This window comes from Leuciscus leuciscus (genome assembly GCF_965113295.1).
Source record: "Leuciscus leuciscus genome assembly, chromosome: 16".
Taxonomy (NCBI): Eukaryota; Metazoa; Chordata; class Actinopteri; order Cypriniformes; family Leuciscidae; genus Leuciscus; species Leuciscus leuciscus.
This window is the reverse complement of record NC_138740.1, coordinates 25,916,110-25,943,911: the sequence shown is the minus strand read 5'-3', so window position 1 is coordinate 25,943,911 and position 27,802 is coordinate 25,916,110. Positions and strand designations below refer to the sequence as shown.

The 27,802-nt window shown below is 38.4% G+C and overlaps 1 protein-coding gene and 1 long non-coding RNA gene across 5 annotated transcripts in view; one reads left to right on the top strand and one right to left on the bottom strand.

Annotated features, from left to right (window-relative positions):
- Positions 1-27,802, top strand: part of vav2 (vav 2 guanine nucleotide exchange factor) — a 200,156-nt gene that overhangs the window by 65,733 nt on the left and 106,621 nt on the right. The gene's annotated exons all lie outside the window — the stretch shown is intronic.
- Positions 18,875-22,540, bottom strand: LOC309478369. Of its 2 annotated transcripts, none has more exons than XR_014198948.1 (3): positions 21,492-22,540; positions 20,604-21,457; positions 18,875-20,519 (listed from the first exon to the last, which is right to left on the bottom strand). It is a non-coding gene; the product is annotated as an uncharacterized lncRNA (long non-coding RNA). The 2 variants fall into 2 exon arrangements; XR_014198949.1 differs by having other exon boundaries at positions 20,612-21,457.

Here is a 27,802-nt window from a genome sequence, read left to right as displayed (position 1 = left end):
TTGTGAAGATTTATTGTATTAAAATTTAAATGCAAAAGAAAAGGCACGAGAGTCGCTGTTTCTGTCAATTTTAAGTTTTAATTTAAAATGTTTGCGATTTTAATATAAGTAGGCTACATGGTTAAATATTTTACCACTTGCTTGAGCTGTTTAAGAGCCTATATAAATCTATATAGAAGTAGCACTGAATAATGCGTTGTTTAAGTTGTGTTTAAACGTCTATTAAAGAGTGTATATGTGTACAAAGAGAATCGCAATGCTGACAAAACTTTTTTTTAAATAAAAGTTGCTGATAACTTCTGGATTTGAAATACAAATAGTGAGTATGTTTTTGTGGTACAGCCGTGGATCAGTGCGTAACAAACGCAGCATATGTAAAAGCACTATAGCGCGTGCTGCTCCTGCACCGCATACGCACTGCACACGGAGTATGTGTGAAACGGGCGTAAGAGTTCAACAGCGACCACCCAATCCCATAGAGCATTGTGACTTTGTGAAGTCCTACACTTTCAAACAACAAGTATAGTGCAACAGTGCCCACCCACTTTTTCAACGGCTGTAGTTCCGAAAGTGTTTTTCTCATTCTTTTTTCCCATAGAGATTTATAAAAAACACTCTTAAAGGGTTAAAAGCCATGTACCAAGCCAACCAGCTATGATCTGAGTCACATCATTATAAACTTTGTTGTTTATAATATTTAATAAAATATAAAAAAATTAAACCAAAAGACAACAGGAAAAAGCAACAAATCCACAATGCTAGGTTTCTTTTCCATTAATTTTGAACAGACAGTAGTGCAAATCACAGCCCACGTACAGCCAGGTAATATTTGCCAACTGATAACTTCATTATAAAAAAATAAAAACCCTTTCATATTGTGCTGTATCGTGCATTGAATTTAAACTGCAAACATAGTGTCCCATAGGCCATATTTTAATGGCTGTGGCTGATGTCAAACAAAAGACTCAATAAACTAAAGGCTCTTTTCATGAAAATACTACAAAATAAATAATAACAAGGATTGTTTCAGTTATTTTGGCCTAGGGCTGATGCTAAATAAAAGGCAATAAAGAACAAAAAAAAACATCTTGCGATGTGAAAATACAAGATAAAAAAAAAAAATGTATATGAAAACTGTGCCTTTGGACCAATGTATCGCATTTTGTGATTAACTGTAAGGTCATTATGCACCCCTTAACCCTCTGGAGTCTGAGCGTTTTTTTGGGCCCTGGGGGTGTTCTGACATGCTCTGACATTTGTGCTTTTTTCAGTTGCTTATAAACATATTAATGGCAAAGGTGTAAATTCACTCTATATAGCACAAACAGGACTACAATAATATGTGAGCCACATGTATGTACATGTTTTCATTTTTGAGAGAATAATGTTTATGCGTGGTTATCGAAAAAACTAAAAATTAAAATTTTTGAAATAAGACCACAAAACACATACTAAATATGTGGCAATAAGACTTTTGACTTATGGATGTCGTCGCCTATAGTTTTTTCTTCAAAATTATGTGAAAATAGTCTTGCTTTATCGTTCACATAAAACCATACATTGATTTAAATTGATGTAAAACAGGTTTTGCTTGGAAAGCCAATATGCGAGGGGGCGTGAACGAGGAGTGGTTTACACCTTAGAATACACCCACTCTGCATAATGATGAGCCATTCACTCAGGTGTGACACTGACTGAGCCACAATGAAAGGACAAAAGATATATTTAGAAGAAGACTTATATTGACCATTTAAGATTTTGCTTACATCTATCTTGTAAATATGTTTAGCTATTTTATTAAAATGGTTACAATTACAACAATAATTACAATTTCAACAATATTTCAAGTGTACTCTTTCTTTGTAAAAAAAAAATGATTATAGGCCCTACAATTTATCTATGTATTCATTAGTTTGAATATAACCAACATTGGAACAGCTAACATCTTAGTTGATGACTTTATTTTTGACAAAAATAGTATTTTATATATAGAAATGGCTAAACAAAAGCTTATTTGATGTGGCAGTATATTCTACAGTAAAAACTGTACCCAAATCTGGTCAACAAAATGTTGTCTTTCATATTTCGTCTGACTGTAACGTTGTTTTCATGAAATATTAGGGCATATTGTTAATTTGCAGTTTAATACGTTGCTTATACAAATAGCCTACATTTTATTTCAACATTCAGTCGATGTTTACTTATCTCAGTATAGCAATACAGTTTGCTAAAACATCATCATTCATTCACACACGCGATTTAAATTTAAACTGTCTTTGCCAGCTGTGGTAAACAGCGCGCATCTCTGCCGTTTATTCATTCATAAACAGAAACCCACGTGAAGAAATTCACGTGAGAAGGAAAAAACTTACTTGTATTCCTCAGCTCGCTCCTCGATATACCCGCACTTCTGAGGGACATTTTCGATTAGTATTATTCCTCACAGCGCTGCAAGACGGTGTAAACAATGATCTAAATAAACGTGTGTGTTTTCTCGAGCTGATGGGGGCGTTCACAGGATTGCCTCAGCCATTTGCGTTTGAATAGCGCGCGCTCTCCGTGGGCGGGGCCGATTATAACGTAATGAGATGAGATGAGCTCGACTGGAATCGCTCTCTTTTAATACAGATTTCACAAGATGAGAATAATTGTTTTTTTATATAAATGACTTCATTTAAAAGAAGAGAATTCAAGCTTCATGCCTATCTGTCTGTATGTCTGTTTGACTGAGTATTCGCTGAGTTATTGTTAATTTTCGGACGCGTTTCAGAATGGACTTCACTGGCAGAGAGAAGGCAGAACTCGCTTCGTGTTTATTTTTCTTTATTTGGCAAAAAGCACAACACTTTGTTTTTATTGTGAGTATACACAAAAATAATACACATTTAACAGAATCGATTGATGTATGAAACTCCTATGGAAAATCAAAGTCAACAGAGTATTTATGAGTTTCTTTTACACTAATAAAAAAAAAGCGAGCTGGTATCGCCGGCGATACCGTAGACCTCAGGGGGTTAAAAGCTATCCAAGATTTATTCTGTTTAAAAAGAATTCTTCAAATATATCAGTTTGTCCACATTATCAGTAGTGTTAAGACCTGGGTATAGCCAACTTCATTTTCCACGTTCTGCTCTGTTTCGCTCACAGTTGAGTGCGCGAGCCTTTCAAAGTGTACTCCTTTGTCCATGAGTGCAGAAAGATGCATTCAGCGCGTGCGCACTACTCGCCATTTGGTTGGTGCATAGATAGTCTCCTCTTCTGCTCTTTTTTTTTTTTTTTTGGGTGGTTAGCAAACAGCATTGCATTACCGATCACGCCTTCTTCTGGATTGTAGTGTGGATCGCCTGTGTTTGCCATTTGACTGCAGGCACATAAAAATCAATTCCTCTATGGATGGAGAAAATGAATGTGATTTTTACTTCTGCAATCTGACTGTTGCACTTTATTGGCTTGTATATGAACATGTATACATATTTCCAGTATACTTAAACTATATACAGTATGATATTTTATACTAGTTTTATATTGCAGCAATATTTTTGATTTGATTGTATAATTCACAGTGCTACATCAGATAGGTTACTATTGTGCTCTGTTCAGGGGAATTTTTGAGGTTTCTCTCAAGCTTTTCTCTCCATAGCACTGGGTAATTTGATATGGATGATAAATGTCTTCTTTCTTTTTGACTTATTGAATCTTGAAGATGCCCTGCCAGGTGGTGCGAGACTTCATGCTGTGGGTGCTAAACTATGTCCCACCCTCCTCCATTACTGTTCATTTCTCACCCGTAGGTTTGCCCCTGCAAGGTAGCAATAATAACCACTGACTGCTATGCTGTGTTAGTGAAAGCTGGCACAAAGAACCGTGTAAGCACCTGTGTCCCACAGCGCTCTTCACTAACTCACTCAACTGCATACTCAAGTCTTGTAGGTCAACAGCATTGCTTCACAAGCTCAGAGGAAACTAGTGTTGTTTGATTTTTGTTGTCGTTGCTGTTGGTTTGTTTTTTAATGATTGTTAAGCTTTGAATTTTGAATATAGATGGACCGATATTATAATTCTGACAGATAAGATAAGCTGATAATTATTTTTATGTTATGGCTGATATTATTTCCAATAAATGACCAATATTCTATATTTAATTGAGAGAATTTATGAAGTACAACATTATAATGTACAATATGAAAAATAGGTATTCATTTTAAGATTTGCTAAAGATTACATTTAACAGTGTTATTAAAGTATTGGTGTTTTTTTAAAGACAATATGGACATACCGATAAATAAATAAAATCTCAAATATTGGCAGATAACCAATGTGGTAGGGATTTTTTGTGAGATCCCTCCACATTGTCGTAGATCAACACAGAAAGGTATCTGATGTCTGCAAAATATCAAAAAAGGTATCTATGCTATTGTCAGAATCCATGGCCTATGCTTTGACAGGAAGCTAGGTGTTGGACTGCAGACCTTCACTTTGTGAGTGGCAAGGCAGAATGGTAGATTTTCCATTCTGTTCATTTCTTTGTTCATTTTCAGCTGAAAAAGATCTAGAATAATTGGTTGTTAGCAGGCTAACTTTTGATTACTGCTGTTTTCTTGTCACACTGTTTTTTCATTTCTTTTTGTTCTTTGGTTGAAGATTACAGGTAGACAGAGAGAGCAGTGGTACCAGAGAAGGAAATATAGACTGTAACACAGATACAACCACACAAAAGATTACTTTCACAGCTTTAGATTTGGACACGTTATGATTCCCTACTCTTTCATCAAAGAGAGTGGTCTTGGCCAAGGAGGTCTGTGTGCATTGATGCCAATGTAGTGAGGGCCTGACGGTTTGTCTCTGAACTCTCAATTACCTCAGCATGTGAATGAACGGACTGCCTCTTTTTACAGTGTGTGAGCAACATCAAAGACCATTGGAAAGTGGCGGGTGGCCATTGTGCCGCTTGAGGGCCTTGTTGTCGGTCAGAATGCTGGTGTAGCCAGCGGCACTGCAGAGCTTCTTTTCGCGATGTCATGATTCTTTCCCCCCCTCTTTTGTGGATGTAATAACCCTTAACAGGACTCTTAAGACCAGTCACTAATTTGTGATACCATTCCTAGTCAAGCATACAGACACCAACACCCTGTCCAGATGGTCAGCCCAGACTGTTTGCTTTAAAATTATTTGAATCTTATTATTTGAGTCTTAGCTGAATCTGGTAATAATTAAATTATTATTTTTGTAAGGTTTTGTCTAAATAAAACCGAAACATTAGCCCAAAAATTAGTTCACTAAATGGCCATCTTGACAATGCCTCTGGGCAGCTGATGTCTTTCCAGCCCTCTTCTGCTTGAATAAGCAAAGACTGAAATTTTCAAATTTGTTTGCCAAGTTAACATTTCAATATCAGGCTGGGTCAAAATATACAGATTTTTCCATACAGCTTTTCTGTTCTGATTCATGAACAAATGAACCCTCTGAGCCTTTAAATGAATTATTCAAAAATACTCAAACTCAGACTGATTCAAACAACAACTAACAAATCTTTCACTGAGTGATTGAATATTTCAGTAAATTATAGGATAGATGGGTGGGATATTTTATAAATACATTGTGTAATATTTTGTTTTGTGTCCATTTATTATATCTGTTAAATAAATAGCAATGTTTACAATAATGTAAAACATTCCTGATAGAATCTACAGCATTAAGCAGTGTAAGCAAACCTGGACATTGTAACCGAGATAAATTAATTGAATTTAAATCAGAATTTAATCAAATTAAGAGCTTGTGAATAAGAATCAAGTTGAATCGAGTATTGATTCTCAGACCTATTCAAATCACCAGTAAAAAAATAGTATAACGATGTTGCTTCTTCACCTCAAATCAGGTTGGTTTATGTATTTTGCAAGTGCATTGAAGAACAATGTATTGACCAATAAGATCATTAGCTATTTTAACTGGAAGACGGCTCCCTTTTGTGCTGCACATTATCATATATTATATGACTATATTAGCTCAGGAAGACTTTCTTCCTCTAAAATTCCATTCATGTGTACAATGTGTTCTAAATAGTGTTGTGGTATGGCAAATTTGCTCTCTTATAGACCTTACTTAGTGTATCTGCTTTCTTTTTACACTTTCTTATCCTTCTTTTTTTTTTCTTCCGATGTCTTAAGTAGTTTTCTTTTTGATTTGCCCTAATTAAGTTAGTACCCTTCAGCCAAACATGTTCTGGTTGGTGAGCACATCCCCAAGATCATCTTTCTTGTGTGGGTGGTTTGGAATTAGATAAGTGGTGTGGGATTTAATAACCCATTTCTGGACTGTATTATTAGTATGTAGTCCAGTTCAAATTCTGCTGTGGATGCATTATTTCCTGTTTTTACATTGCTGTTTTTACTATGCTCTGTCCCACATATTTATGTATTCACTTCATCTTGTTCTTGTCTGCCCAAAGGGTGCATGCTCCTTTCTCAGATTTCCCCACTTCTTTGACCTTCGTGGGCAGACGAGTCCTTCGACTGCGAGTGGTGTTATGCAAGCTCTGCGACGGTCTTCGCTCAGGCTCTATCCTTGCTTGACTCTCTGGGACCGCGGGAGGAGAGAAAGTTCAAACGTCCAAGAAACCCTCCAGAAAGATCAAAATCTTATTCAAAGCTTACTGTTTTTTTTTTTTAGCTAGCTGTTTTTACCAATGCACAACAATAACGGCCTCACTTCAGTAGCATTACTCAGCTCTTTGATGTGAGGGTCATCTTGTTTTTGTTTTTACGACTTTTTTAGACACTGGGGGGAAAAAAGTAAAGAAATGTCTGCTACCAGAGGCAACAGAAAGCTTTCAGGTACAGTAAGGTTTAATGTCCTTTTTCAATTGGATCACCCATCCCCTCACAGTATCCCCAATTTTCTCTCGGATTCCTTTTGGAGGTGAAATGAATCCGAAGTCTATTCATGATGGATTTATTTGAATCTGCTTTGAGTCCTGTCATTGTGCTCCCCCACGCTTAGTTCCGCCTCTTGCCAAAAAGCCAGGATTATTTATTTGGCCTCATGTGGAACAGGAGGAAATTGTGTAAACCGTGCATTGTTTGACCCAGACGCCAGCCCTTATGTGTTTGCACAGGCGTCTGCTCAAAAACATGTATTTCTCTGCTATTAATGCTGGCATAAGAAACCGATTCATTATGCAGTTTGATTGCAGCTGCCAGATCTCAGCCACTGATGCTACATAATCTACAGGCTCCTCCTGGGGAGCAGCCTGGGTTGCAGACCCCGTGCACCTGCTGAAGGTCAACCCTGGATGAGGTCTGGAAAGTGCTGAGCTGCCTTGTGTGGAGGATGTGAGCACTTGGCTGAGTACCTCATTTGTGATGATTCAAACAGCTCTGTCAGCTGCTTGGTTCTGTCACTCAATGTTAATGCCACCTGAGGGTGGAATCTTTAAAGAAAATTTGACATTTCCAAATCACACATTTTTATACACATGTTCTTCTTTCAGCAAAGAGAATAATTTTTTTTTAACATCTAGGGGCTGGAGTCGTTGTGTTAAAAGGGTCACTACATTCTCTAGATAGATTTTTTTTCTTATCTCCATTCTAGCAAGTAATTTCTGAAGAGCTCTCCTCTCAGACAGCATCCATACACCGTTCATTTCCATTTCTCTCCTCTATGGCCTTGCCAACGGTGTTGGATGACCATGTGATCTTTGAATTGGCCACAGGACCACTCTAAAATCTCTGTTGCACACCACTCTCAGGCAGAACCTCTCTCAGCCAGAGTGATGCTTTCAGTGGGCTTAGAGGTGAAAACTGATGAAATCTGTGGAGACGCCAAGACCTGTAGACTTGAATTTCTTTCTCTGATCTCGTCTCTCTTGGCTCTCTTGGATTTTAGTAGCTCATAATTTACATATGCTGTGCAGGAATGATTCAATACTTGTTTATAATACTTTTTTATAATACTTGTTTTTAATGAAATGAAAGGGTTTTCTCACCTTGACCCTTGAAGAATCAGGTTCTTAGAGGGCTGTGCCAAAATGTAAGGCCGTTGCACACTGGACTGACAGACGGCAACAGACACTTCATCGGGTTTTGTCGGATCAGTGTGATACCCCTATTGGAGTCTGCTGCCGTCTTTTGGAGCTTGTTTTCGCCAATTGAACATACTGAATCGTAATTAAATGTCTGAGAAGTTTCGTGCTATAATCTGGTAACTGTCGGCTTTGGTCTGCATCTGTCGGTGTGGTGTGAATTGGCCTTAGTGTTATTTACTTAAACCTTTTCAATACAGTACAATTTGTATTTGTAGCAGATTGTATTAGTTAGTATTATTTAACATAACTAAATTATTATTCACATCTTTTTATGAAATGAGGCATCACTGATACCAATACCCCTACTGATGTTTCTATGAAATAGATTTTTTTCTCAATTTTAGCCATTAATAATAGGCATTCAGTAATTGAAAGCTATATATATTTTTTTTTTTACATTTATTAGTCTTTAAATAAAATAACTTTTCATTTAAGGGAACTTAAAACAATCTTCACATAAACTCATTATAATAAATGCCACATTTACCTGTGCCCTTCAATATATCAGGGCTCAATTTTTTTGTATTGGCCCAGTCAGACCGGTTCAGAATTTTACTTGCACTGTCAAAATGCACAAAGTTACTGTTGTTGTTTTTGATCCATGTAACCTTGTAAACCGTGCTTAAGATTTTTAGGTAGGTCTAACAGGTAGGCTATAGGAACTGAATAAAGTTATCAAACACTTCAGTCTTCACTGCATAAATTATATATGATTAATCCTTCTTAAAGCTTCAAACGTTATTCAGTCAAGAGCAGCTCTTTGTCTTTTGTTCTTTGATTTATATTAATGACAGACAGCAGCGGGTTTATTAGGCTGCTGTCACGTTAAGACCTGCTGCACATGACTCGGATCTGACACACATCCTATTTTCTCACAACTATTTATGTACATGTGTCACAGACAGGAGATTCACAGACACGCACACCAGTAGTAACGCACTGCCTTCTTTTTTTGTGTCATCGTGTGTGAATGGTTTAAAAGAATTTGCTTGAATAAGAGTGTGATCCTATATCGTAGCACTAGCCAAACGATGACGATAAAAAACACATACTGCATTAATTGCGTTAAATATTTTTAACGCGTTAAACTGAAAAAATGTCTTGTGCAAATGTCTAACGCATTTGGTTATACATTTATATATACAGTAAGAGAGATTATATATATCGAATGCTGAATGGAGAATGACTGACAGCCGCAGCAGAGGAAGAGTTTCCATAAACTTTAATTTAACAACGTTAATATTAATCTGTCCTTTACATTCATTTCTTCACAGCATGAGAAAATTGTACACAAAAATATTTATGGTGCTTTATAATGCTTTTTTGACTTTTGTGGAGCTTAACATAACGGTGAGTACTACACACAGTATCGGATTTGGATCTGACATATACCTGGTTCGGCAAAAATTGCAATATCGAAGCCGATACCGATACTGAATATTGGGTCGGTGCATCCCTTGTTATTATTATTATTATTATTATTATTATCTCATATATTAATATAATGTTTTATTATAATAATATAACAATAAATTATAATAATTATATAATAATATTCCTTAGAATTAATTCCATGTTTGATGTTATTTATTTTTGTTTATTCTATGCAGTTCTTTAAGGGAGTTCCCCTCTATGGCAGAGGCTTTTCCAGCATGTTCGCATCAAAAACCCAATCTCTGCCTCTGCCTCTTATTTCACTTTACGCATTTGTGAAACGGCATCTTTCAGACATGCATTTTCTCTCTTTATCTTCACTCAGCTCACTGGAAGTGAATTAATGGCTAATCTCTCCAAATGTGACTTATTGCAAACATAATATTATTTTAATTTGAAATGGAAATTCGGTCACAGTCTGGGTGTTTCCCTGTGTATTTGGGGTTGTAAAAAAAAATGGTTTCTTATCTTTTCCCATGCTTGTCGCACAACAGCAGAGCATAGGCACAAAGCTCTTGAAACCCACTAGAGCTCTCCCACCTTCAGATAGTCTCTTGTGCTTTGTTAGTGACACAAATGTATTCAAAGTCAACCGAATACAGAGCGGGTGTTTTCTAGTAATGATGCTGCTCTCGACATGTGTATTTTGGCAAACATTTTCCCTCTTCTTTTTTTTTTAATAACTCTACTATCTTTGACAGTAGTCTGTAGTATTCTCATTATGTTTGAGTTGACCTACATCTAGAAGATTTCTTGTTTACATTTTTGTTGAATCTATGATTCACTACAAAATTCTGCCTGACAGTCGTTAAAAAAACAAAACATCCTCAGTATGTTTTCTATAGTCCACGATGGTGTTTTTGGTTTTGTTTAGCCAAATCACCATTGCAGAGTGGGCCAAAAAAAAAAAAAAAAAAACTCCACTTAGAGATAGGCACTACTGGTTCTCATCTAATAGACATCACAAATGATATGTTTACGGCCCTCCAATCATCGTACACATGATTTGCCCAATTGGGCCTAATCCGCTGTGAATGGAGTCAGTCCTCATGGGAGCTGAGGCAGGCAGACTGTGGTGCCTGGTTGTAAATTGCAATGCTAATAGAGGGACTCTAAGCGGCCTGCGTCCCTGATAGAGGCCCGTTTAATGGAGATATTCGGGGGATGAGCATTTATCAGACGTTGACAGACAGACGGCTCTCATCCAGATGAAAGAGGGGTGAGGACCCTCCCCCACCTACTCAGAGGAAGTGAGGCATGTCTACTGGATCTGTTCGGAGCAGACCTAAACAATCACATGCTGTTTGCTACAGAATTGGCCACAAAATAATGAGTATGGCAATGTTTCCTCAAGATAACTCACTGATTTCATTTGCATGTGCTTCCGCCCATGGCGACTCCACCTTTACATCTGTTAGCGTACATCTCTCACTTCCCCTTTGTTATGTTAGAGAGTCACTGTGGGATGTCAGGTTGTCTCTCAGAGTGAAGCTCAAATATAGGGAGGATTTGTTGACACATCCTCTTTATGCTCAAAACAAATGCCTAGTTTGTCCTCCTTGTTTGTCCTTTGACTCAGCTCGACCCGTAAGAGCGCGTTCACCTCCTCTTGTCCGTTTTTCGTTTTACAGTCATCCCTCGAGGCTCCATATTCACATCCGTCTTTCCTCTCCCCCTCTGTCTCTTCTCCGGGAACTGCTGATTTAATGAAGGCCCCTGTGGTCAACATTACAGTCATCTGTAACAGGAGCCCCTGGCTCCATTCAAAGCCTAATAACTATGATCCATGTTTTCTTCACATATGTGTTCATGTTGGAATAAGTGTACTGATTTATTTCAGTCTGTTGCCTTTTTGACCACAGGCTTTTTACAAACCTCCTCAACTTGATCCCTAAGCCTGAGCTTCCTCTCACTGGACAAATACTAAGAAACAGAAGCTGCGGGAGCATTTTTATAGGCCTGAGCCGAGCAGCCTGTGGAGTGCCTCATTAAAAGAGAAAACAGCTCTCTTTGCATTAGGTCAATCTATGTCTGTATTGTCCTTTGTATCTGTTGGATAAAAGGAATCAAAGTGCATTATAATTCCTCATAACTGTCAGTTTTCTTACTTTTAAATCATTTGAGGAAATTCTTCTATTGATTCATAATCAGTGACTTTCTTCAAAGGTTTTTCTCAGCAGAGCAGATGTTATCACTATAGGTCTGGGTTGTCATGGCACCAGTGGTCAATTTTAGTATCTGAACATTGTCCACAGAAACATCTCACTTCTATTGTTTTATCTTAATAATGTCCTGCTTTGATTTTCTCTAGCTGGTTCAATCCTGCTGTTTGGATAGTGCTGTAATTATTTTTGCAGTGCGACAGGCTAATGAGGTTCTCAGTGTTCGGAAAGGCAGGGCAGTACAGATGCATTTACCTTTGTGCCCATTTGACTCAGCGTATTAATTACCACCATACTGGCGCATCAGACGCTCCTCGTTATAGCTGCTGGTTGCAGAGGCCCTGCCCTGCAGTGGAGCATGGGAAGGGGCTTTGCAACTGTATCTCATTAGCATTAGCTTTCTGATATAGACCCATCATCAAAGCTTCTGTTATTTAAACAGCAGTTGATTTGGACAAACCAGTGTTTTATCACACTAAAGCTCTACTTTATTTAGCCTAAAAAGATAAATAGAGATTGTATCTACCAAAATTTCTATCTACCAGAGTTTTCTAGCTTTTGTTTATTTAGTTTTTGCATTAGTTTTAGCATTTTATGGTTGCCAAAGTTAATGTGCTAATTAGCATTAATACCATTAACATTTTACGGTTCTCAGTACCAATTTCGGTACCACAGCACAATCTGTTGGAAATATTTTGCTATTTTATTTAACTATTTGAAAACAATAATAAATTCAATTCAATAAGTTTATTATTTATGATGGTAATCATTACAAGTAGGCTTAAATAATCCATATAAACATTTGAAGGCTAGATGTTGTTTAAAAGTAAACATTGTTTATAAAATAAGCAACCCTCCACCACAACTAATTATTATTATTATTATTATTATTATTATTACATTGAGAGGTAGCTAAATCTACTGTATAGCAGTAGCCCAATATATTTCAAGTTTATTTTGACTGGTTGCCGTAAAGACCTTTGAGATTCAATGTGTGTTTATGATATGACAATAGTTTTTTCTCAAATGAAACGGTAAAATGGTCGTGTAGTGACTCTCAGAGCAGCTCTGGAGATGAAGCTCTCATATAGTGAAGCGGCAGAGGCTGAAAACACAGCGAGTGTCACATATGCTTTAGTGTGTGTGGTAAATGAAACTGTGCGTCTGCGCCATTCAGTCACACGGAGACAATCAGAACATGCAGGATACATTTTTAAATGGTCTTTTTGGTGTTTAATATTCACAGACACTAGTGTATATTACGGTATATATCGGCTACAGTGCTCCTAGTAAAAAAAGTTAGCCCGGGGCCCTGCGCTTCGATAAACACGGAAGTGACTGAAAGCAGCTGCCTATTAGTGGGTACCGAATATACCCGGCACTCGTGTTACTGGTACTACAGAAATGCTGGTATCGTCACATTTTCAAAATTTCAATACTGAAGTACTAGTACTTTTGACATCCCTAATCCAAAACTATAATTCATTTGTAGCTTTTTTTTATTTTAGGTCGATCATGAAAAATGTATTTTAGTTTAGTTTGTGTGTTATATGGGAAAAAAAACTGCTTAGTATTCAACCATTGCTAATTTTTTATTTGTCAACATGTTGCCTCTGCCCACCCATTAAATTCAAAATGTCATGTCCTACAGTTTATATGTGCCAAGATATGCTGCCACCTGTCCCAGCATGCACATCTTTGGCTATTTTTGTCATTTGACCTGTCATTTCTGGCCCATTCTTGTGGAAAACAGCATTTCCAAGTGAAGCCAGCAGTGCTTGGTCCTCATCAGGAAGACTTCAGACTCTCCCAAGCCTCACACCATTTTTTTTTTACTTCGCTAAATGCTCCAGGGATGTTATCCTAACGGCATCCTCTGACAATCCATGTTTAAAAAAAATTCCTGGTTTGCCTGCTGTTCTCATTGGCCAGTCTGATTGACAACACCCTTTAGAAGGCCTTCAAAGCCAGTGCCCATTATTTTGCCCCTTCCCCCTCTTACACAGCTGGCATTGCCTTAGGGGTACCTGCCAGTGCCTTGACTCCTTCCCAGACAGACTGGGTAACATCGCAGTCATGTCAGACAGGAATCATGGCTAATGCCCACAGGCTGGGAACTATGACTGCTGCCATTGGCCCCAGTGCTCAAGTCGCAGCTCTCAGACAGGAAGTGTCTTTACAGCCGAAATCACTGTCGGTCAGCATTCTAGCCAGATGTGTACAGCTGTGAATATTGCCACTAATCTGGCATATGATCCATCCCGCTTGCAATCTCCCACACACATAAAATCAAGGCTGTAGATTGTAGATTTTGTGACCATGTGACAATGCAATCATAACAGCATGTCTCAAGAATGAGTTTTCATGCTTCTTGCACATGCTAACAGCATGTCACACAGCCAAAGTCATGTTTTTCATACAAAATGTGATTCATTTTTAAAGAAGGCAGTCAGTTTTTCGGTGTTGTACCGTTAGCGATGTGTGATGTATGTGCGCCCAAGTCGGGTCAGATCACGTCAAGCGAATTAAATCTTGTGTTTTTTCCTTCCCTAGCCTCTCACATGCAGGATTCTAGCATAACCTTGTATGTGTAACTGCACAGTGCATATTGGGTCCGTAATTTAAATGCTGATTAGATTAGAGACCCAGAATCACAGCGACTGAGGCACTAAGGTAGGCATTGATGGGGAGAAGGAAAAGAAGGTAAAAAGAATGAGATACTAATACCTCTCAGCGGGGTTTTCCCTCACACGGAACAGAAGGCCAAATTGTTACACCTCAAAAAAGGAAGCAATTGTTTCCACAGTGACTATTGAGCGGAAATCAATATCAGCTTCTAATTTGTTGCATTTAGCAAAGATACGCATGAAATTGATTCTCCTGTCGTCGAGAGCTGTGGTTAAACCAGTGGGCTATTGTGTGTGACCAGGCATAGCAGTCAGCCACTTTCACCTGCTCAGCTGAGACCAATAAAACATTATGTAAATCCCATATTTCCACTGTAGTGTTGTAGGTATTGTTAAGTTTGGTCTCAAACCCACATCACGGATGTTTCCATGTCCATCCAGATGATGCTTTCAGTGTGAATCTTATAGATCTTTGGGTTCTTGTGTAGCTCAGGTGGGTCTGTTGAGCAGCTGGTGTTTGGTGGACCATGAGCCTTTTGGCATCTTTAGGACAGGTCTGTGGACAGGGAGCTCTCTAACTCAAACTGTTTTAAAGCTTTTACTGTCTTTCTCCTGCTGAGAAAGGATCAGGCCGAGGCTTGTGTATGTCACACCAGAGCCCCAGTGCAGAAATACAAACTCATGCACAATGACTTTGACTAAGGCCTGAGGCTTTTGTGAGTGTTTTTTTATTTTTATTTTCATATACCTTTAATTCAGCGTTGCGATCTGAACTATACCAGCAGTAAGTTCACTGATGTCTAAGCATGCACACATTGCAAGGTCTCTTTTTTAAAGATCATTCATTAGTCAGTTATTGGCCATAATATGAAAATAAATATAAATGTATTTGTATCAGCCAGAAATGTAATATTGGTGCATCACTAGCAATAAATAATCGGACTGCGATTGAAACTGGATATGATAAAGAACCAACGTGTATGTGAGATCACCTTGACATCCCAGTTCCTCATTGGTGTGTTGCAGTTCTGCATAGCAAGCGAAAGAAAACAAGCTGCTGATACATCCAGTGCTAATTTAGATAGGCACAAAACAAAAACGAAAGTGATGGGCAGGGCTTGACAATAAGGACTTCCCGATGGCCCGGGGAACTGTATCTCCCTATTAGGCTAGAGCTGCATCGTCACAGAAGTTTATCATTTGCGCGTGTTTTTAAGCCTTGCCAATTCAAACATTCCAGCGCAAGAAGACGTGTAAGAGAACTCACATGCATTGCGTGAGAAGTTTTGTGTGCGCGCACATCGGAGGGACAACTTCACACAAAAATTCTGCCAACATGCCAGTCTTGGCGAGTATTCTAGCAAACATAGTCGAGAAAGACAACGCATGTGTACAGTATTGGTATGTTGGATCCGTGCATTGTTTTAGTGACAGCAGCCTAATTTTAATAAGGATTAATCTTTATTTGATTCATAGAGTGAAGATTATATGCATTGTTATTTTTATTAAATTTTTGTACCTGAAATCTTAGACCTACCTGAAAAATGTGACAACCTTTGTTTTTTAAAAATCTTTTCTCTATTGTATTTATTTGTGCTATTGCTTGTAGTCTATTTGTTCATATTTTCTTTATTTTTCTTTGACAGTAGCCCTTTTTATCCTGAACATAGCACATACCGAACCTTACCGAAATGGTGACACTAAAACAGTGATACAAACCGAACCGTGAGTAATTTGAACCGTTACATCCCTAGTACACACGCACACACTAGGGATGCACCGATACCATTTTTTCAGAACCGATCCGATACCGATCCGATACCAGCGCAGTTTTTTTTTTTTTTTATCAAGTATAATTTCTATGTTGAACTGATAATCACTAGTTTGTGTGTTAACCCTTAAAGACCTAGAACATTTTTGGGGCGCCTGACTCACCTGTACTTTTCTTTGTTTTTCTAACCCATTCAAGCAGCAAGCATCAAGTGCCATATATCATTTTAAACAGGAGAGCCTAAAGTTTGCATCTAGCCCATTTAAAGTCACAGTTTTACATTTCTTTTGTCAGAGAATTTATGAAATTAACAGGATTTTAAGAAAAACGGCAGCAAAAAAATTGGTGTTTTCAGTGTGAACTCAAACAGAACTTCCTGAAGTTTTGTTTTTTCCTTTTGAAAGTTTTAGACTTCCAGATGAAATTTTGTCTACATGTAACAATCCCTCAGCAAGTTATAGCCATGTATTAAAAATATTATTCTTGGCGTTTTTGAGTAAAAACAGGTGTATTACATTTACTGACAAATGACAATGTAGATGTGTCCAAATAAGTTTAGGAAGTAAAGTAATTAGAAAAGTTGTTATATTACAACAGAACACTGAAGCAAACATTTTTCTTCAGAAAATGATATTATAATTTGAACATGAACAACAAATGCAAACAATATAACAAGTACTGACAGCTGTGCAATATAAATACTAACAATACAATATAGCCTACAGAGTGTAAATGAACAAATGGTTCACAAATAATCTTCACAAACTAAATACAAAAATAAATAAACAGTGCAAATGAAGAAATGGTTCATTGAGGGTAATATACTGAGTGCTAATGAACAAATAATGCAAATAATCTTCACAAACTAAATACAAATAGATAAATAAACAGAGCAAATGATTCAAACAATTTTCTGAATCGGAAGGTTCCACCACCAGGTCATCGTCTAACAACTCGTTTGAAAAAAAATCTATTCTAACACATCCTCCGATTTGTACTGCTGTTTTTTTTTTACATACTCATGCTCTTTCGTGTTTTGTGCTCTTTCGTGTTTTGCGTTATGGTCAAAAACTTTGCATCCGTTCGTTTTCATGCGTAGTTTTCAATGCATTCCGTTTGTTAAAATGTATAAAGAAACGAAATTGGTTGTTAAAAACACCATTCACTATGTTTATTGGTTGAGTTGATGACCGTTTGGACGAATCTGGGCATGGAGGTGGGACTAAGCATCAACAATCGTTCCTGTTTGGCTCAGAGAAAGAAACCACATGTGTTTCCTTGACGAATCACTGCTGCAGATTTTGATGACGCAATCACCGGCACTACGGAGCCACTGAATGACCAATAGAGACAACAGTGATAACACGGGAAAGCTGAGAATTTCATCTTTACGGTGCATTTTAAAGCATACAGATTGGATTAGCGACTCAAAAGTTATTAAACATTTTAGAACGATAGTTATTTTATGCCGCGGGCGGCTGTATCGGTCTTTAAGGGTTAAACACAATTTACTAAATACAGACAACTTCATAATAAAGAAAAACAACAAATCAAAAAAAATTTATATTATCATAATCTATGGCAAAAATGCTATTATAAACTAAATTAGTAGATAATTCAGCAGTAAAAGTTACTCTTGAAAAATCACGAGTGCACAATAATTGTATAAAATCTGAACATTTAGTGAAAAAAACCCATTATTTAGTGGGGAACAAATAAGAGACAATGGGCCATATTTTAACGATCTGAAACATAAGTATCAAACGCGAAACGCAAGTAACTTTGTGGACGGATCTCGGCGCAAATCTAAAATGGGTTCGTCTGAAGTAGCTACTAGGGGTGCGCCAAAATATCGATATGGCGATATCTCGCGATATTTTCTCCCGCGATCGATTCTCGATGCGCTCTTGCCAAGTATCGATCTTAAAAGCCGTTAGGGCGGGCGTACATGGTGCGAGTTCGGACACTCGGGAGGTCGTGATATTGCACACGTTGCGAGTCAGTTTAACTGATAATCGCGTCAAAGCAGCTGATACACGGCACGACTGTCCTGCACGAATTTGATCCTGAGCCGGCAGCAATCACGTGGGCTTTCGCGCTAAACACAGAGACCGTCATGTTGCATGCAGGCAAAGCTTCAGATAGAAAAATGACATAAATGTGTGCAAATGATTTGTTGAAAAGCAGAGAACAGTAGCCATTCCTTTCAACATAAAAACTTGAGAGAGAGAGAGAGAGAGAAGTGTGTGTGTGTGTGACAGTGTATGCGCACGCTGTATGGTTGCTGCCACTGAGGTGGGTAGCCCCATCGACGTGGTTGTGTATGATTAGGGCAATAGGGGACAGCTGGTGAAAATCGGGCCGACTCCCCGAATTTGTTAAACATGTTTAAAAAATCTCGGGAGGTCGGGAGGTGCTCGTAACGTGCTCGATCGGCTCGGCTCGTAATTCCTCTCACACGCTGCGAGCCGCGACCATGCGAGCATCATCGATTCCACTCGATTTCTCCCGAGTGAAAAAAATCATCTGCGAGCAAAACAAAAATAGTGTCTGTGACTGTTTTGTTGCAACTGATAAGACACAAGTTGTTTTTGTTATTGTGTTTCATCCCAAAAAATAAATGGAGATTCATTTTCCTAATGAAAAAAAAAAATATTTTTATTTCTTGAAACATGATATATTGTGAGTTATTACTGCTCATATATCTATTATCGCAGTATCGCCATATCGTGATATTATCGGTATCGTGAACCATGTATCTCGTATCGTGAAGTACCCAGTGATTCCCAGCCCTAGTAGCTACATTACTCATAGGTGTGGTTTGGGCGTAACATGAAATAAACCAATCAGAGCGTCATCTCACATTCCCTTTAAAAGCAGGCGCGCTTATTCCATGGCGGATTGCTATTATAACGGCGGATTTGCCAGGCGCGCGCCAGGAGCGCTTCACAGCCGAGGAGACCGACGTTCTCATCAGAGCCGTAAAAGATAGAGAAGTGACATTGAATGGGGATGGGAGAAACCCACCCAAATTAGCTTCGATTAAACAGGGCGTATAATAATTTGGGTAAATGTGTAAGCTAGATTTATGCCTATTTTTTCACATCTTTATGGACACCACAATGATTTCCCTCGTGTGGTAATATTTTTCCTTGTAATTATGTATGGTTTGCAAAAATTGGAACTGCTGCGTCTGTGTAGATGAGAGAAGCAAAGTGTATGCGCATTGTGCACACGCTATATTATGGCCAAGCATGCACCCTTAAAATAGCATCTGAATAACGCGCCATTGAGTTTAGACTAGGTTTTTCCTGGTGTGTGGTGGAATTGTTTTCTGAAACTGCAAAATAGCACCACGGAACGTTTGCGCTGAAACACGCCTCCTCTTTTCGCTGAACCGCCCCCAGGAGCGCAAGTTCATTCCCTAATTTACCGAAGTGCGTCTGTGGAGGGAAAAGTCTGCTGTGCGTCGGGTGCAAAATAGGAATGATATATGCGTTGGTGTGTACAAAGTCAATTATGCTGGGTGCAAGATGCGGCCCAGTAAATGTATCACTAAATCTGGTCAAACGTTACACCTGTAAAATTAAGACATCTTTTAAATGTATAGCGCAGCTGTTTAATGAGGCAGCAACATATGATAGATAGGACAGAACAAGCAAGGCTAATAAGAATCTTTCATTGCGCAGAAGTATTATAAAAGGCTATGAAAGGCTCCAATACAGTGCGGCACAAAGCGCTTATGCGCATCCCGAGCACAGAATGATGCACTTGAGTCACAGTGCACATCGCTTAAAGTCCGCATTGAAAAGTTCAAAGCACAAAGGAAAGACATATCGATGCGTAGTGTATTATACAGTATCTATCTGTGCAATAGTTTATTGCGCCTTTTCTTTTAACAGTTTTACATTTCAGTTACTATGCGCGTGAAGAGCAATTATAGCGCTTTCTACTCTGATCTAACAGACACCCGGTAGAAAGTAACATGATTAAGGTACAGCAACAAAGACCAGCAAAATAAAGTTGTTTTATGGGAAAATATACTTTATCTACAGATCAAGTATAATAATAGTAACATTGAATCATCTTGGAGAGAGTTTCATCGTGTTGACTGTCGTAACCGAACGCGACGCGCTGTTTGAATGCTGAATGGAGAATGATTGACATCCACAGCGGAGGGAAGAGTTTACGTTGACTTGAATTTATTGACTTAAATATTCATTTCTGCCTCACATTATACTATAGAATGGCTTCAGAACACTTATAATATAGTGCACGAAAACTTTATGGTGCTTTATAATGTTTTTGTGGCTTTTGTGGGGCTTAACAATAACACAGAATAGTACGCACAAAATCGGATTTGGATCGGTCTCGTCTGACCGATTCCCCAATCCGGCAAAGAATGGGAGTATCGGAGCCGATACCGAGTATCGGATCGGCACATCCTACACACACACACACACACACACACACACACACACACACACACACACACACACACACACACACACACACACACACACACACACACACACACACAGCGCTCACACACAAGCGCTGAACGGCCACTGACGCCCTGGATCTCACATCCCCAAAAATGTCTAAATGTGTTTTCAAATAGGCGCCATACAATAACAGCAGTATTTGTAAAATTATAGTGGGTTTGTTGTTCTGCCATAGATGCTCTGTGAGAAATGCTGCCAGTATAGATCTGAATACTACTTGCATTTCAATGCCAAATCACATGTCCCGTCACATACAAATATCCCTTTAATTTCTTCTCAGTATGACACAGTGGTGCAGCCAGTCAATGAGACTCTCCACACTGCTACATTAATGGATCTTCTGAATGTGACAACATGCTCACATCTAATGAGAGAGAGAGAGAGGTGGGGGTGGCAATCTATAGATGTGCAGGTGGTTTGTTAAGAGGGGGTTATGGCTATCATGGAATAATCATTCTATAGGAAGGCTATCATGGAATCCAGAACCTCAAAGCTATTAAGTAGAGCTGCAACCAATGGCTATTTTGATTATACATTTTTGTCAATTATTATTATTGGATTCAATCATTGGATTAACCTGATTAAAAAGCTACATTTTATTTGTACTATTTTTATTTATTTATTTTACAGCTGAACGTGTAGCTAATGCCATGTTTTTTTTGTTTTTTTTTATCCATGGATATAGGATTTTTTGTTACTACTATAAAATGACTAATTGACAAATAAACTCCCTGCTGTGTTTGCCTTAGAGCGGAAAAGCTGAAGTTTTTCTTTGTGGCATGTTTGTGCACAAAATACTTGTATTTCTCTATCTAAGGGACAACTAGTGCCAGGCTTCTTTGCAATAACCTGCAGTATTACTTGCCCTTCACTTTGACCTCAGCAGCTTTGGCCTCCATAGTCACCATGGACACCTGTAGGTGACTCTCCCATTAGAGTAGATGAGTTTACTGTATCTTGTGGAACCACTGCATTACTGGACATAAATTAGCTGTAGACACACATCGTGTCCACTACAGTCTGTTACAGAATGCACTTGCTTGCTTTCCATTTGCTGTGGGTGCGTGCCAGCGTTCTGTAGGCAGCTAGGATGAGCTCATTCATCTTCCTCTCTCTCAGGTAAGAAAAAAGATAACAGTATAAGGCGGAAAGGGGGTTGTAGACAGACATGATGGAAGACAGCTGGAATGTGTAGAGTTAAAATAAAAGGAGCAGAAGAAGAAATGAAGGAGAACTTTAAGGTGAGATTGAGAGGACGTCACACACCACTACTTATACATGCTGCAGGTTTGTTGCCTGCCTCCACCTGTGACGACCTTCAGTTTTTCATTCCAGCTAACAGCTAAAGAACCTGTATTTGAAATCATTGCAGAATTTAAAGTGATAGTTTTCCTAAAATTCCCAAAATGCTGCTTGTTTGCAGGCCAAACTGGATGCTGACCTTTGCTCCAAAGCTCCAAAAGTCCAAAGAACCATAAAAGTAGTTCATGCATTTCTCTTTATTAATTAGTGATAAGCTATGAGGTCTCAGTAGTCATGCTATATTGTTAGTACACTACTGTTCAAAAGTTTGGGGTTTTGAAAGAAATCAGTCTTTTTAAATCAGATTACATTTATGAAAAGTAACAGTAAACAATTTCTATTTTGATCAGAAAATCCTCTGAAAAATTAATAGTGAAAAAAAATATTTTTAAGCAACACATCAGCATATTAGAATGATTATAATCATATTAAAGGGGTCATATGATGCAAATTCTTGTTTTCCTTTTTCTTTTGTGTGTTATGTAGCTGTTTGTGCATGTATAATATCTGCAGTTACAAAGCTCAAATTCTCAAACCTAAAGAGATATTCTTTGTAAAATTAAAGGCTCAGCCTCACCTTCCTAAAACACTTCATTCAAACACGCCCCGACAATATTTATTACCGTCACATCAGTGACGTAGTCACCAGTGTTGGGTAAGTTACTAGAAGTAACTAGTTATAGTTACTAGAAGTAACTAGTTATAGTTACTAGTTACTTCTCACAAAAAGTAACTGCGTTAGTAACTGAATTCCATCATTGCAAAAGTAACCATTTACCAGGGAAAGTAACTATTGTGTTACTTAAAAAAATAAAAATAAAAATAAATATAAGAAATTTCTTGGATACCCCCCAATATGAAATGTTAAATGAATGAAATGGACACTAAATAGAACATCTTATTATTATAAAACATTGTACACTAATCTACACTATTTTAATGTTGCTGTGGGACAATGTGAGAGACACCTATTAACTTAAATATTAAAATATTATCATTACTATAGTGGAACAACAAAACACAATAGATGGTTTAGAACTTTTAATATTTATTGCACAGACCACTTACTGGCCAACAAATAAGTCTAAAAATAAATCATGCTTCTTAAGAAATGTACCATAAATAAATAGTAATAGAAATATACATACACATACACTAGTGCATATAATTAAAATGATAAAACTCACACACCTTTACAACTGGTAGACATACTGTATAGCCTACTTGAAGTATTTTCTTCCTCACAATAGTAAGTTTATCAAAAAGTGCTCTCAATATAATACTGAACAATGTACCAACATATATAATAATAATAAAATATAATCTTTTGGGGGTTTATTTTTATAATCTACAAAGAAAGTCATCATCAGAGGTTATTTTAGCCAAATTCTAGTCATGTTTGCTGGCGCCGCACGTGTTCACAACCGGTTTGAACGTTCCCTGCAGGATATTTTGGAGTTTGTTATATAAACTAATTAAAACATTGCATATGATACCAATATTACACAGAGATTATTCTAATGCTGAAATGTGTAATTTATTTATAAATAAAGTATTTATGCTTGGACACATTTGGTCTCTCTCGCGCACTGTCGAGCGCGTTCTCGGACACACTCGGTCTCTCTCGCGCACTATCGTGCGCGTTCTCAGACACACTCGGTCTCTCTCGCGCACTGTCGAGCGCGTTCTCGGACACACTCGGTCTCTCTCGCGCACTGTCGAGCGCGTTCTCGGACACACTCGGTCTCTCTCGCGCACTGTCGAGCGCGTTCTCGGACACACTCGGTCTCTCTCGCGCACTATCGTGCGCGTTCTCAGACACACTCGGTCTCTCTCGCGCACTGTCGAGCGCGTTCTCGGACACACTCGGTCTCTCTCGCGCACTATCGTGCGCGTTCTCAGACACACTCGGTCTCTCTCGCGCACTGTCGAGCGCGTTCTCGGACACACTCGGCCTCTCTCGCGCACTGTCGAGCGCGTTCTCGGACACACTCGGTCTCTCTCGCGCACTGTCGAGCGCGTTCTCGGACACACTCGGTCTCTCTCGCACACTGTTGTGCACGTTCTCGGACACACTCGGTCTCTCTCGCGCACTGTCGAGCGTGCTCGCGGCGTTCGCCTCGCTTTTGTCCAGTCCGGCGCCTCATAAACGCACACACACCAGAGAAAAAACTTTGCAGCTCCTATGGCTGAGAGAGAGCCTACTCGGATGAAAACCGATTCAGTGAGCTCAATTATATAGTAACGCCGCATTTTATTTTATATAACGGTAACAGCATTGTAACGGAGGAAACAGTAATTAGTTTGATTACTTGTTACTGAAAAAAATAATGCCGTTAGTTACGCCGTTTATTTATAACGCCGTTATTCCCATCACTGGTAGTCACTGACTGCGTCAGTGTGTGGGGGCAGAGTTTCGTAACACAGGCCAAATGTATACGCAAGGAAAGAAGCCGTAACTTTTATTCTTGCTGTATTATTGTTGCTGCCGGCACTGCCATGTCATGGAGACACTGTTTTTCGTTGCGAAAGCCAAACTACTTTGTTTGGCCTTCTAAAAGACACAATTAAAAAACAGTGGTTACGCTTTATTTATAACACTTCCAGAACAGTACAACCAAAATACTCGACTGTGTGCTGCGCATTTTTCGGAGGACCGTTTCTAGAACCTGGGAGAGTACAAGGCTGGCTGTGCAGTGTGCATAAAGGCTGATTCTAGAAAGATCTTTGCAAAAACAGTCTGGCGCTTCTGACTCAGACGCAGCCTGTAAGTACATTTTCATATTTTAAGAATTTGCTACTGACTATTCAAACGTGAGTTTTGAGCAGTATACAGTATTCTCCCCTCGTAGTGCGGCACAACGCGTAAAAAGACAATATAAATCATTATAATCAGTAATTATTTCCCCAATGAAATAAAACCTTACTAATCTGATATGTTCTGGTCCAGTCGCTCTGCAAAGTTGATCGATCAGCTTGGTCATCTGCATTTTCCGGATCAGATTCGGGCTCGAATTGACATTATCACCTCACCTGTCATTATTGCTTTGGGAGCTGATGTTCCAAATATGGTAAGGGGCGTGACATTTCTGTCTCATGCTTAAGTTATTTCGGGCCAATCACAATGCACTGGATCGCTGGCCAATCAGAGCAACCCGCGCTTTTCAGAACGATGAGCTTTGTAAAAATCGACGCGTTTCAGAAAGGCAGGTCATGGAGGAGCAATAATAATGTACTGTATGTAAAATAATGACTTTTTTTTACCTAAAACCACGTAAACACATTGCATTATACCAAATGAACAAAATAATGTTCTTTTTAGAACCATCAAATGACCCCTTTAAAATGGAAAACAGTTATTTCAAATTGTAGTAATATTTTACAATATTAGTTTTGTCTGTATTTTTGATCAAATAAATGCCGCCTTTATGAGAATAAGACTTCTTTAAAAACATTAAAAATTATGTTAAAAATGTATTAGTATATGTAGAAATTAATCAATGCTTTAAAAGTATTGTTTATTGTTATTTTATGTTAGCTGTTGCATTAACCAATGTTAATGTACTTTATATAACCTCAATAAATATAAGCAGAGTTTTTTTCTTTCTTTTTAGTTTTTTTTTTCTTTCAGAGTGTTTAATGGTTCTGGTCTCATCTCTCTGTTCTTTTCCACCCACAGCCCTCCTCCCACTCACCCATTATTTTTTTGCCTCTTTATCTCTATGTCTCTCACTATGTTCTTTAACACCTACTGTAGATGCATTGATCCATGTGAATGCATGAGGTGCAGTGAGTGCAGTCCTGTCCATCTACGTTTGAGAGATGAATTTAAATCAATATCATCTGTGGTCAGGGGACATGTTAGATCCCGCTGTGTCATCCACCTTTATTGGCCATGATGGTTCGGACTCCTGCTCCGGCAGTCCGTGAAACCCTCTGCTGCTCTCTACACTGAGCAATGACCAACAATTTGTCACTGTGGCTCTGGTGGTTTGAGCTAATAGGATCGGATTAGCGACGCTGGCTTTTCTTTCGATACAGTTCTATCAATTTTATCAAGGCTTCAGCTCTTGATTTCCCATGACTAACTGGATTTCTGACAAGGCAAGGTTTGATTAAAAAAAAATACAAAAAACCCCCAACTTGGATAGCATAGCCCCCAGGTGTCTTGGCAGTGTAGCCCACCTGGAGGTCCGCTGTTGATGTCAGGGATGCCAAATTCAGTTTTACTCACTACACATTTCCGGCTGATTCACTCATGGTTTGCCAAAGCAATGTTCCACACCAAAGAAAGTTTAATTATTTGGAAAGATCTGTGTGGACACCAAGTGAAAATGAAAAAACGGTTTTCCCTTGAGATTCCTTTGAAAGACTCCATCTCTTTAGCTTCCACTGTTTCGATATTTAATCGTAAGAAAGGGAGTTTTACATTTTAGAGTGATCTGATTTCAAAAGTGAGATGAGACACGTGAAAGTCATTACTCAAATTGAACCAAGCTCCTCGCTTCACAGCCAGTGCCTCACTCATATTTTTCTTATTAAAGCAATTAATGTGAAATGAAGGGCATTTAATGAAATAATTTCAACGGATGATTTAACATCTGAAAAATTGGGGCTTGTAAAATCTAACATCATCCCTCACTCCTGTCTTTGTCATCAAGGCTTGAAATGTGCACTCTTCACCTTCACTTCCATTTTAATATTGGTGAAGTTCTTTTCAATGTCATTAAGAGATTAGTTTGGCATCTCAGCCTACATTTGCAGCACATATTTGTCCTTCAGTCATGGTATAATGTCTCCAATGGCTTTTCAGCTGCTGCCACTCAGACTGTCTGTCTTCAGTGGCTGTTATTCTAACGTTCTATGTTGTTCTGTCCCTCTGTCATTTTAACATTCTATTTATCCTTCTGTTTGTTGTTCTGATATTTTATCTGTCAGTATGTCTGTCTTTCTATCTGTCTGTTGTTCTAATGTTCTAACATTCTATCCATTATTCTCTGTCTGTCGTTCTAACATTCTGTCATTGTATTTATTGTTCTTTTTGTTTGTGTCTTATGTTCTAGCATTATGTATTTTGTTCTGTCTGTTTGTTGTTCTAACGTTCATTCTATGATTCTATCTTTCATTTGATTTCACCAGTTTAACTTTTGTGCACTTAGAAACCTTGTGAAGTTGCCCGTCTGTGTCATCTGCAATTATTTTTATGTGGAGGTCAAAACAGCATGTGATGCTTTTGTTGAAAAGTACATTGACTGCGAGTCACATGTCAGCAGCAGTAGTAGTAGTATTAGTAGTACCATAGCTGTACTAAAGTCAATAACATCAGTGAGGTTATTTTATGTATTGTCAAACTGTACTATTCTCTGTCTCTTTTCCCCACCCCCCATTATGTATCTGATTATACAAAGGTCATGTCCCAGTTTTCAGCTGGGATGGAGTGGAGGGACATGCATGGAGAGGCTTGTGAGTAAGTGGCAGCTCCACAGGTCTTCTATGCCAAACAGAATCATCTGGGAACTGATTCTGGGACCAGGCTAGGATTTATTTTTTATTTATTTTTTCAGATGGCTGTGATATCATAGATGACTGGAGTGATTGGCATCCCAGCGGTGTCTGGAAAAAAGGAGAAAGTTGCAGATAGCTGACCAAGATAACATTTAATTTTGCATACTTATGTAGCTGTCTCTGTCAAGCACCATGGTTCTTCTCTGTCGTTTTCTTGGTTTGTCTTGAGAAGAGAGGTGTTTTTTGCAGGACCATGCTGTGAAAACCAGTGTAGAGATGATAGAATTGGTGTTATATGATCATATTTTCTTGACCTAGTAAGAACTCTAGCAGCTGCATTTTGGACTAACTGTAGCTTAATTAAAATTATTTGAAATTCAAAGACATTTTTATACTGTAACTGTAATATTTAACTA